Genomic DNA, 14002 nt, shown 5'->3' on the forward strand with positions numbered 1-14002 from the left:
TATATATTTAATAAATACTTTGATAAGATTTTATCAAGAATGTCGTATTCATCTGAATATTAATAAATATTTTCACCGACTTTAGAGTTTAAGAAAATATTACAAGTCACAATCATGTCTAATGAAAACGTTTTATTTCATTATTATAACAATCAAATTGAGTTCTCTTCCTATAATTGATCGAATAATCAGTTCGAACAAAAAGTCCTTCGTCCTTTTATCAAGTATATTATATGTATCTGGATATAAATAAATATATCAAACGAGTTAAGAGTGTAAGAAGAGAATATCACAATTATGTCTAATTAGAGATGCTTTTAATTACGAGCGTAGATTAATCAAAACCAGTTTATTGGTTTCAGAATTCGTTTCTCTAGTTCGTTTAATTTAATATCTGTCCTCATTAGACAGGCCAGATCAAAGCAAGCCATGTAATACATTAACACAAATGCAACCCGTAAACACATTTTATAATTAATTATCGTTTGCCATATTATAATTGCTATTATTTTGACTTTAGAAAATACAATGATTAATAGATTTGTTTTAAAGATAAGTTTTAATTAATGCTCAAGTAGGTTTACAATAATTTATTGAAGCAACCGTGAGGAACTTTCTCAATCATATAAGGTATTTATGATAAAAATTTATGATTAATAGTACGGGTATAAAATGTCATGGATTAATAAATGTGAGAATAGACTTATAATTATCATTATTTATTGACTTTAGGAATATTTTTTAAATATTTTGGCAAATAAGAATTTTATATAAAATAAAATTTTGAAATGCTCGTTGTAGTTTACATTTTCTTCATTTAGAAAAGAAGTAGAAAAGATTTTATTAATTAAATTAATGCTTATATTATGTATTAAAACTACAAAATATCGGACTGCAAAATTCTCACCAAACTGTTGATCTACGACTATCTCTCTTCACTTATAAATTAAAATTAATTCACTAATAAAATACATGTTTGATACGTCAATAACGATTGGTTTTACAAGTGTAATACTAAAACTATATATAAAATGTGACATTATCTTCTAATTTATGATCTTATTCATTTCTTTTAGAATCTATTAATATTTATATTTTTTATAAGTCGTTTCTTTTTAATAAGCAGTACTTTAGTCTAAGTAGCCTTCGGTCAGTTAGTGTTTTAATTGATATATCCGAAATGTCACCGTTATTATTTTGTTGGCTGAATGCCATAAAAGAGCAGATTTAATTAACGGCTGCAAAGATGATACATATTACGAACAGGGATATTTTAAAACGTCGTCTATTATCTAAATAATGCTTACGTATTATTTTATTCAATATAATTAGTAAAAATAAAAATAATTTGGGCATTTTAGTTAATTTTAAATTTTAAGATATATAATTCAAAAGGTAAAGCTGGCGCACCAAAGACTAAGAGGAAATAATTAATTTAAAGTCAAAATTTCAATTTTTTGTTCTTCAATATTAAAGCAATTTATAATATGCTGTTAGAAATTTTTTTGTCACAATGGACACATATTTTCATATTCTAAGTAACTTGTAATTACTTTTACTACATAAAATATTCAGATTTTAGTACACGGCACAAATGTTTAATTTGTTTTATTATTTTCAAGGAACAGGGTAAAATATTCTTCTGATTCAGGCATTTTTCATTAAATCAAGATTTGTACTACGATGTAACTTTAAAATGTTTATTTATCTATGCCGATTTCCTTGTTGATATCGGTACGCATACGACGACAGATCTCTATTCACATAAACGACGACTAATCACAATCGACCCGTATAGAAATGATCTCATCGAGAGCGAATGACGAACAGTTTGGGCGTAACGGACCTCCGTTGCATTTGTACGGATTTACACCCTAGTCGCGCATATAGAAGTTTTACTTCAAAAATAATTTAAGTGTTGAACAATAGATCGCGCGCAATACGTAGGTGTTCTATAATAAAATATTTCGGTAGCTCAGTCAGTTCAAGCTTTTGCTTCTACTTTTTGCGCTCGGTTTTATAGATAAGTAAAAAATGATCAGGTTTAAATCCCGTCAGCGTATAAATTATATTTTTTAATTAAATTCAATGTTTGAATAGTAAATATATTGCAAGAATATTTATAAATATTAACTCATTGTATATATTTTAGGAATCAAAATTTATATATTGGAGTATCAAGGAGTGGTTGTTAAACCACGATTTTATACCAGATTTATTGCCAGCTCTCTTAGTGAATTGATTTTAGTGACCTTTCCTACAGTTTTAATTTCATTAGCATTACTTTGAATAGTAAATTTATTACTTACACAATATTTAAAACAATAACAAAAATATTTTCCATTCTATTTTTAAGCAAACCCTCCAGGTGGTGTACATTTATCCACAACCCTTTTACACGAGCACTATGTACAAATTCAGATAACGTGTGCCCCCGGCTGCTTACTAGATATTTGTTGAGTTCAAATCGATTTTGGAACTCTAAACTGTGCTGATTGCTGTAAACAAGCCATGATAGCTTTCCGTCTGTCCGTACGTCTGTCCAATGGCTCGTTTGGCAAAAGGATTCGATCTGCGAAACTCGATGATGGGTATATTTGCTCAACGTGATATGATAACATGTACCGATTTGGATGCTATTTACTTGTTTAATCGGATAATTGGATAACATTTTGATGTAAGTTGGTGGAACAATTGAAAATGCAAGTGCAGGCGTTTTATAACGTCGAAGGTTGAGGAAGAAAGCAGGCCTTTGAAACGTAAAAATATATAAAAATTTTCATTTTCGATTTTTTTGCGATTACTATAACTTACCCCACGGGAAGTTAAAAAAAATTGCGCATGCTCCAGAATATTATTGTTTTGGACTAAAAAACTACTTTATGTTTAAATAAATATTCAGCTAATAATAACTAATTTTACTGCTTTTAAAACATATCCTCTGTGAGCGCAATTTCAATCCTAAATTTTGGAACTTTTCCCAAGTAGAAATCAATCATGCCGCAATATAGTTTTTTAAGTAAGCCCTATATAGTTTATCAATATTGCCATACTATATTTCTGTTAACATTTTCCCATATAAAACCAATATTGAAACCAACATGGGCGCCATATAATCCCAATATTAAACTCCCATTTAAAACCAATATAAAATATAAGCTCAATATATATAATCAATATTTGCCTCACATTAAAAACCAATGTAAACTTTTTATAAATAAAAAATATTTCCTTAAATAAAAAGCCAATTTGAGAAATTGTAGTTTCGAGTCATAATTATTCGAGTAATATTAGATTTTTTTGGTAAAAAAATTGACTTTCTATAATTTTACGTCTTTGATAATTATCCATGACATATGAAGAAGAAATATTTTGCTCTGATCTATTCAAAGCGTTTTTTCGGTTTGCCCATAATTAATGTCTCACACTTTTTATGCAAGTCGATTGTATACAGTTACGCGATGTGTTCCATCAGTTCTGATAAATTATGTTTTTGTATGTAATTATACGAATCGTTTAAAAATCATTAATTGCGGATGCCATAGAGATATAATGTGCTGCGATCGATAATGTTATTGCCAATTATTGCAATCAATAATTAATGCTTGTAACCATCTTGATTGATTGCGATATATGTCGAATGCGAAAATGTTACATGTATAAGCCATTTACTACAAGCAATGATGCATGCGATTTCCTTATTTTCAAAATTATGGATTTTAATTAAAAATTTGAAGAGGTTAAAAAAATATTTAAAGTGTTAACTTTACGAAGGTTTGTATTAACTCATATATCATAAAATGATTAATAATGACGAATGTTACGAGGAAACTAGAAAGCTGTTTTTATTGAATTGTAATTCTAATTGATACAGGATAAACGCGAGTTTAAAATGTTTTATTTTAAATTCTTCTTTAGTACTTTAAGAACAAAATTTTATTTAAATTATATATATATATATATATATATATATATATATATATTTGTCCCGATTTCTATTGAAAGTAGACTTATTAATGAACGCGTGCAGTTGCAATTTATTTCTAAACAATGGCATAAATTTCCTGGTAATTTCTCTATTACTATAATTGTATATAAATAAATAAATAAATCCATATATATATATATTTATATTTATATATATGTACGTATATATGTATATATATATATATATATATATACAGGATAAACGCGATATATATATATATATATATATATATATATATATAAACAGGATATTATTCAGAGACTATTTGCCGAATCCTGTTTCATTAGTATTAATATTGTTTCATTAACAAAATAGGTGATACCTCCTTACTCTGCGGAAGTTATTAGGTGATACTTAATAATGTTTCTAATTTTATAAATTTTAATAATGAAATTATTAATAATAACTTCAAAAATGTGAACCTTACTTAACCTTACTGGGTACAATCTTGGACTTAGAATCACAGTCTTGACCTGATCGTAAAAAATTCAAAATACAGATCGTGAAAAATTTGTATATATATATATATATATATATATAATCTTCTTATGTATAAAAATGGAGCTCGATATTATGTTAGATTCGCTAACACTCGAAAACGGCCGAACCGATTTGGCCACTTTTAGTCTTGAAGTATTCGTGATAATCCAGAGATTGTTTCCAGAAATTATTTCAAAACCGCATAGAAACTTTACATTTTTAATTTATAAATTATATTATAAACAAGTAGAGTTTGATGTTTCGAGGTTTATATATACCTCATTGTATATAGCACTCATACAAAACATTTTTACACATTTAAAATGAAGTATTAGTTTTTTTGGATTCTCTAGAAATACCTTTCTTTGTTAAACAACGTTTGCTATATATATATATATATATATATATATATATTATATATATTATATTATATTATAAGTATATATTTATAAATCAATAACAGAATTACATGTTCAATAAGTGATGAAATACATGTAAACAAATGTTGTGACTCACTCTAAATATATTTATCATTTAATTTTTAAACAAAGTAACGTTTGTATATCTCATCATTTCATTTAAGAATTACAATCTCAAACATGAAATAAATCAATATAGCAACAATCAATAATCACCAATGAATAAATAAATATTCTATTAGATAGAATGTTCAGACTTGCATGTGTTGGTTTACAATATTCATGTTAGAAACTCATTTCTAAGTAACCACTACAAATGTATCAACATTTATTTATTCAACTAATTAAAACCAATCAAACGTAGCGTTCTGGTAATTAAAACGATAAACTCGCGTAATTATGCTTTGGAGGTAATACTTAACGAAATATTAATTATCGCGCTCACATTCACAATTATAATTATTACGTATATATATATATATATATATATATATTTATATATATATATATATATATATATATATATATTTGGAACAATGGTTCTCAAAATTACCAACTAACAATCCCGGAAATCAATTCATTATCATTAAAATCATAGGAAAGTTTTTTGAATATTCTAATGGTTTGGAAAAAATAAATGGGATGCATAGAAATCAAAAAGCTATATTATATTGTAAAGATGTAGAAAATAAAGAATTTATTTGTAAAAAACTTTTGTTAGGATTGTCGTCTATGGACTCCCAATTAAGTTATTGAGGATTATAATTTGTTATTGTTATTGTTAGTTCTTTAGATGCGCAAATTTGAATCTGGAAACTCGATTAAAAAATTTCAAATATAAAAAATGTTGTGTAACAAATAGTTGGGCGAATTGCTGGCTCGTATAGCAGCGTCATTTTTGCGGTAGCGAAAGGGTTGAAAAACAAAATTAGAATTAAAAATGGAAGAATTTAATTCTTGGACGCGATATTTCAGTTGCAATTATTTTCTAGAATTATTTTGCTTTTGTATAGGAAGATAAGAAATATTAAGATATACACATTTTTACATTATATCTGAAAGTATTGATGCTAAATATTGACTATTTTGGAAAGATGAAATTTCCCATTATTGATAGTTTGAAGAATAATTTATAGTGATATAAATAAATGCTATAAATTTGCAATTATTTGTTTCTATATATAAATATAAATGTGTACTTATGGATTTAAGTATGTATTCAGATATACATGCACATCAATCGTGAAAGTGTTTCACGTGCAAATCAGACAACCAATTAAAACTAATTGCATGCGCTTAATATAGAGAACTACGTACATACTCAGAGTTAATTAATTTTCTAAAGTCGAAATTCAAACTATCTTACCATAAGACTGCACCTATATTTAAAATAATATAAATAATGGCGAAGAAAACTCTATGCTTATTTATAAAATATTTTTTTCGAATCTATTCATGATGTCCAATAGAAGACATCAGGAGGTTTTCGATGCCATCAAGACTGCCTGATATCGTTTGCTTCAAAAGTGGTCCTAAAGCTGCCTTGGGATTTACATATACAACGATTTAAATATGGATTCTGCAAGTGTATAAAAAAGAGAGTTTTAAAAAGTAGAACTCATTAGATAAATCTAGAGGATTTTGTCTACTTTTATTTGGACTTTCCACCCGTAGGATTTGTGTCCTACATATCTGTTATTAAAAACAATAATAAGTATTTAAAATATAGAGTTTTTTCTAAATATAGTGTATGTAAGAATACAGTGATAAGTATTTGTGCAATAATTTATAATATTATAATCTATCTTCTATGACAAAATAGAAAACGGTTATATTTCAGATAAAAACCATTTTTGAGACAGTTTGAGGCATCGCGAAGTCTAATTAAAACTCATCTAAATAAGTAAATACGATATATTTAGAACAAAAGATAAAGTTTATTTTTAAAGTTTTCACAATTATGTTTATATTTTTATATTATCTTTTCATTAACTCTTATTATGGCATTTGAAAGCATTGATAGTCATGCGAAATTTTATGGCATATTTTGCAAGAGGCGTTATCAAGCGTAATAAAGACACTGGCCGTTGCGAAAAAAGAAATAGCGTCTAATTTATTATTTTATTGCCCGCACTAATTGTAATTATATCGAGGATATTGCGTTGTAATTATGTAATCATATTCTGCTCCTTCGTTATATGTCTTGAATTTAATTAATATTAATATTAAATATTTATCACGAGCTCTGATCTATAAGTGGGGTCTGATTTAATTTGAAAAATATGATTTATTTCAATTAAGAAGCCACTATTAAAAAATATAGTAGATTATAGACATCATATCATTATCAGTAGAATTCAGTTGATGTGTTATAATACTTACACTTATATAACGATATGTGTTTACATATGTATCTGTAATTTAATCACTACAAGAAATTGGAAGCTTGTGATTTTATTGTTATTCAGAATAAGATCAAAATAACATCTGACATTGACACTGTATTATATATAATGTAATTTGAATAAATATGAAATAACCAGGAATAACTTGCATTTTGCCTTAAGGCAAGTTGCATGATCTTGCCCCTAAACATGTGTAAATAAAGAACTTAATTAAAATTAAGATTTAGTATATTTGTTACAACAATTTTCATGAAAAACTAATGTAATTCTAATTATTTGCTTTCATAAGCAATGAGATATAAAAGTGTACGAAAACTCGCTTACGACGACAGTGGATGTTTTTTCCAAACATTAATAATTTTTCATAATTAAACCATTTTTCGTATGCCTATAATATTTTATGATATTCTTTAAGACTATGAAATCTAAGGCTACGCAAGGTTTTATTAAAATCGTCACATACACGACGACTAATCACAGTCGACCCGTATAGAAATGATATCACCGAGAGCGAATGACGAATCATTGGCACTCGACTTGGCCGTAACCCACTTCCGTTGCATTTGTACGGATTTACACCTTAGTCGCGCCTAAAAAGGTTTTACTTCAAAACTGATCTGCGCGATATTCAACTGATATGTTTCGAAAAAATTTTGAATTTTCAAAATTTGTTCAAAATTTTTGGCGAAAACGCAGACGAAATTTTTTGCATTTATCTGCAAGTTATAAAGAAACGGCTTAATAGATCTTCATGAAAAACTCAATACGTGTAATTATAGAGTAATGATGTCACCAAAAAGCTTTTTGATTTTTGAAATGATAGTAGGATGTTTATTTTGGAGAAAACATCGACGAAAGATCAATTTTGACTTTACTACTTTTAATATATATACAAACATACTTTTTCCTATTTTTCCAGAATGAGTTCAAACATCGAGAAATCAAAATTAGCAAATTAGAATTACTGTCGAAAACATAAACTTCTTTTGATGGTAAGTTAATAAAATATATAAATAATTAGTATAATTTATAATATATCAATATTATGATTTTCAATATTTATTATGTATTTTTGCCAAAACATGCTAAAAAAAGAGAGTGAGTATAGCATTTTTATAAAATTTTATACGAGAAATATTTTTCGCAATTTTTACTTTTAGCTTGAAATGATTTCAAATGTAGTCAGTTCGAAAGAGATTTATAAATATACTGGAAGAATGTCCAAAAATGGTCAATTTCTATACTAAAATTATTTATAGGTCTTGATTTAGAACTGTGTCAGAACAATCATAAACCCTCCTCAAATTCAATCCTAACAACTGACAATTTCTATCTAAATAAATAGAGAAAAAAGATTAATAATTAGAGAGCTTGACTATTTGGGAAACTCTGGATTAAGCTTGTTTCCATTGAAGCATTGAAGAGTAAATAAATACCCAAAATATGTGAAGCGATTATATTTTCGGTCCGTTTAAAAAAGGTATATGGAGGGTATATAAATAAACAGATTAATGAACACCGAATAATCATGATTTATTGCCAACCGAGCCTGTGAATAAACGTTCCCGAATATTTTTGTCATATTTATGTGAGCGGTGATTTATAGATACCGCGAAAATATATGCATTCGTACACAAATAATGCAAAATGTAGTTTTTCAATATTAGCGTTTTGTCGTTTATAAATGGATATATAGAAACAAAAAAAATCTGGTTTAAATCATTTTTAAGGAGCAAACTAGTGGCGCATTAAAGTAAATTTCTGAAGTAATTTATAGTACGTGAATACCATAAATTAAAATTTTTAAGATTTAAAAAAAAATTCATAAATAATGTTTTTTTTTCGGAATTTTTTGAAAATTTTTACTCTTCTAACCTTTTTGAAAATTTGGATTTTTTGTGAGACTTTATTTTCCATTTTTTGCGATTTCTATAACGTACAATATAGGATGTTAAATATATAAGCAATAAACCGAATAAAATTTTAGCAAAAAATAACTCCAATTACTTTTAAACAATATAATTCTAGTGATCGTATCTAATATGGAACATGTGCTTAGGCCAATGAAGAAGATGCAAAAAAATATAAATACTATATGAAGTTTTAGAAGAGATTATAATATTCACATAATTTTTTAAAAACTAAAAAAATAATTCTTTCTTGAGTGTGTAATATAGATACATTAGAATTAGATGTTTCTAAAGAGAAAGTAGTACCTATATAATGCTATTATTGATTATATTATAATATTTTAAATTTTATGAAGAAAAGATAGAGAATAAAATATTTTAATTATGTAAATTAAATCCAATAAGCATATTTTAAATAATCTTTACATGATTAAGCTTTTCAACATAAATTCTGATTCATTTGCATTTACATGTGTCGAGAGGTATTAATTTTAATCAATTTATCACACATGGTTTAAAATTTATCTAATTAAAATCATTTTTCATGTATAAATTTCGAGAAGACAGAATTTATAATATATTTGTTCTTTAATATTGTTAATAATATTAATAATTAAATTAATTAATTTTGTATTAAGACATAGAAAGCAACTCAGATATAAAGTAAGGTATTTAAATTCACAATTAAAAATTATAAGTAAATATTTTGCCTATAATCATTGTTCTTCACTAAAAATAATAAGGAATAATATTTTATCACTCTTAAATATAAAGTTAATGTAATGTAAGGTTTTTAATAATTTCATGCAAGTTTATTTCTCATAGGTAATCAAATTAACATCAGTTAATTTGCTAGTAAAAAGTAATTACAAGTTGGATTCATGAGTGTAAATTTATGTTGAAAAAAGGTGCACATTGCAATGTCTAAATATAAAAATAGTAAGCAAAAAATATATAAATAATAACAAAATATATAAATATGAGTTTAACTATTATTTATGTAAAAAATTAATTAAAATGCTTAATTTCATATTGATACATGAGTACATAAAGGTACATATTGTGGTATTTAATTGCTCGTATAAATTATATTATTATTGTAACGAAAATAAATGATGATTGAAAACCATTAAGTTATAAACGATTTTTATAAGAACAAAAAACTTAGCCTCGAATTGAACATGCCATTGTTTCACTTGTAATTGCTTCAGACTTTTTCAAGACATTAATTTAATTGAAGTTCTGTGCATTTATACAAACACATAAATTTATATATATATATATATATATATATATATATATATATAAATTAGTGTCGAGCTTTGTGACAAAAAGTTCTTATTGTTAGATTAAATTGTTTGTTTCCATCCATAATTAAACATATTTTCTTTTAAGAATTTTATATAATGTGCTAATACATATTTTTTCTATTAACTTTTATACTGATGATGAGAAAAAAACTCGAAACCTTTCGAACTTAGTAGGTACTTTATTAAATAAAGTTTTTGCAAAAATATTTGATTGATAAGTCTTGGATGAGAAAAATGACAAAAATTATTAATATTTCTGAAGTTATAATAATGCAAAGTAATCTTTCATTCTATATTTATTTATTCATAATATCAAAAAATTTCACACGGCAGAAACCGAGGAATCAGTTCATTTACATTACTGTGTTTTTTAAGAAATTTTCTCACAAAATTATTAAGAACACAATTACGGTTTGTTTACAAAATGAATGTTTAACCAAATTATAAACATTTTTACTTTAACGATGATGTTTTAGCTAACAAATGTGCGATATATTTACATTAAGATATATGTGGCCGATTGACGGTTAATGTCTGTTTAAAATCTTCACGTTGTATCTGGTTTTTGTTACCATGGCTAATGGATTGGTAGGAAAATACCTAATTAAATAAATATTAGGTACTTTACGTTAAAACAGAACACTTAAAATTGGTTTGGTTCAGGATTATTTCAAATATCTAAAATTGTAGGAATACCATGAGCACCACGCAAAGTTGGCAAGTTAATGTTAAAAGTTCATTATAAAAATCCAAACCATGGTCTGAATTATAAGAATTTAACAAGGTATGTCGATGATATTTACAGTGTTTTTGTATAATATAAGAATAAAAAAAATCGTTACCATGCAATCACTGAATTAAACAATGATTTGTTCTGCTTCTTTCGATTCAGTTGCAAATAACAAATAATTCACTTGGAGGGCCTTTTTGGGGGGAGAGTGCGATTTTGACAAAAAATCACGAAATATTATGTTGGGGACAGAGGGGTTTGGTAAGATATCACGTTTATTTATTTTTTACCTAATTTTTTTTTTAATCAAAAATTTTCAAAAAAATCAAAAATTTTACAATTTTTTCCGGGACTGGAAATACACGTAGTATTTGGTGGGGGAGGAGAGTAATTTTGAATATAACCACGGATCACCAAGAGAGAGGGGGGTACAAAAATCCTTAAAAAATCGATCACGTGATTAATGGTCGCCCTCTTACATAATAATTCTCAATTGATAGAAATTAGTGCAAAGCTCGTTCAATAAATGAAATTTTGGGTTGAACCACAATTTTTTATTGCAATTTTGCATCGCAAGTTCATTGTTTTAATTTAAACTAAATTTAAATTACTTTGCACCAAATTGACATCAATAGTTTGTACCTGCGTTCTGTAGGAACAAGAACATCAGGAGTGTCGACCCGGCGCCAAAGCTCCGGGTCGACGAGCTGCATGTTCGAGTTATCTAAGAAACTAAGGTAATTTTATGTTGGTGGCATCGACGCTTGTGTTTGGATACTTCATAACAAAATAACAGTGCTCCAAAACTTGTTACCAAATGTTAGATCCATAATTTAATATAATCATCTGAAATCACTACGGCTTGATGCCAATCTGGAAGGAGAATATCGAATCCCAAACAGAAACATTCTTCGGGATTATAAAATTTTCATATTGAAAGAAGAATTTTCTTGTCAGAAAAATTTTGCTTAAAATAACTTGTATTACTTTTATAATATATTTTATAAATCATGAAATCATGAAATAACATTTTTCTGTTAAGGAAATGAAACTAATTGCGAAAGAGGTATATAATAATTGCTTTCATATAGATTTTTTTGTTATTTACAAGTACTGCTTTATTTGAAGATATAGACAAAATCACAATCCAAATCCTTCTCACTTTAGTTCATATTAGTAGTATTAATTTAATACTGTTCCATTTGATATTTCAATCTAATGATCTTTTATACTGTAAACTAAGTCATTAAAGAAGTGTTATGAAATACAGAAAGTTTATATAATTATATCTTGCGAATCGTGCAAAAGAGCTATTAGTATTAATTATTTAATTTTTGCAATGTGTTTTAACTAATTATAATGATCACGAATCATATTACTCACAAGTGGTAATTTAAATTATTATTTACATACAAGCATTAGGAGAATGAAGATAACAAAGTTAATATTGAAGATAACTAAATATAAATTATATAAGATATATATTTTTTATTATTCCTAGAAATTTTTGTGTTGTTTGATAAATGTTCAGAAATAATTTTGGGAATGTGACACTTTTCAAAATCAAAAATAATCTGCTTGATGATCGTTTGATGTCAAACATATTTTTCACACATTCTTTCAAGGGATCTATCAAGTGTCATCATGTTTATTATTGTGCGAAAAAAATTTAAATTATCGTAAATGATAAGATGATTAAATAAATGGAATATCTGGAAAATATTTTAGGTTGTATAGAATGCGTTAATTGACGTATGTACTACTTTGTAAAAGCTCTTTCTTCATATAACTATTTGAAATTCAAAATTTTACTATTTTTATTATTAGATTATTTAATATTATTAAACGATTTTATGTATTTTTAGTATTTTTTGAGAAAATTTTGTTATTGTCTTAATTAATAATATTTTATAAAAAAAATAATACAAATCTACATAGGTTTATCAAAATTTTATTATACTTCTAATTTTATTCGACTCGGTCTCTATTTCAGCAAGTTTCACCTTTTTTTCAAGACCAAATATGTACTGCATTTGTCAAAAAAAATTCAAAAACATTCTATTTAGCATTATACTTGTTTATTTAAATGTTTATATCCATAATCAATATTATTTACAAATCTAAAGTGAAATTAATTAAATTTAAATCCAAATGTTGTATAAACATATTACAATGCAGTATTTTATTGTTAATTACTGACGCCATTATTATATTTGAACACATCGATTATAAAACCTAAAAAATCAATATATTATTAATCAATACAATTTATTGTTGTTTATAATTGAAACTCATGAAAATTAATTACATGTGCCCTTGAGGCGTCTGTGAAGAACTGACAATTTATTGTAAGGAAATAAATATATGAGTAAATGTTCAACAGTATTTAAATTTATACGTATTGCATGATATTATGACTGGTGATATTTTATGGTTATAAAAGATGATGATAATTCAAAATTTTTTAATAATAAATGTTTATTGAACACACGTGTTTCATTAACGTGGGATTAACACTCATTTGTCATAATTTAGGGTCATGTGTCAGAAAATTAAAAAAATATTTACTGATTTGATCGAATATTGATTTGTTTATGCTTCAGCATCATCTCACATGCAATTAAAATTTTTATAATATTTTCCAAAAATTTTTTTTTTACTTTTTTGATTTATTGGATAGTTTATGGTCGCAGACGCCTAAAATTTTGTATGCTCTCTGCATTATTTGTTTTTGTTGCAAAGGGAGATAATTCTATACAA

The sequence above is a fragment of the Ctenocephalides felis genome, unplaced genomic scaffold (genome assembly GCF_003426905.1).
Source record: "Ctenocephalides felis isolate EL2017-DRISC unplaced genomic scaffold, ASM342690v1 CF-g0.4_SCAFFOLD_01492, whole genome shotgun sequence".
Lineage (NCBI taxonomy): Eukaryota > Metazoa > Arthropoda > Insecta > Siphonaptera > Pulicidae > Ctenocephalides > Ctenocephalides felis.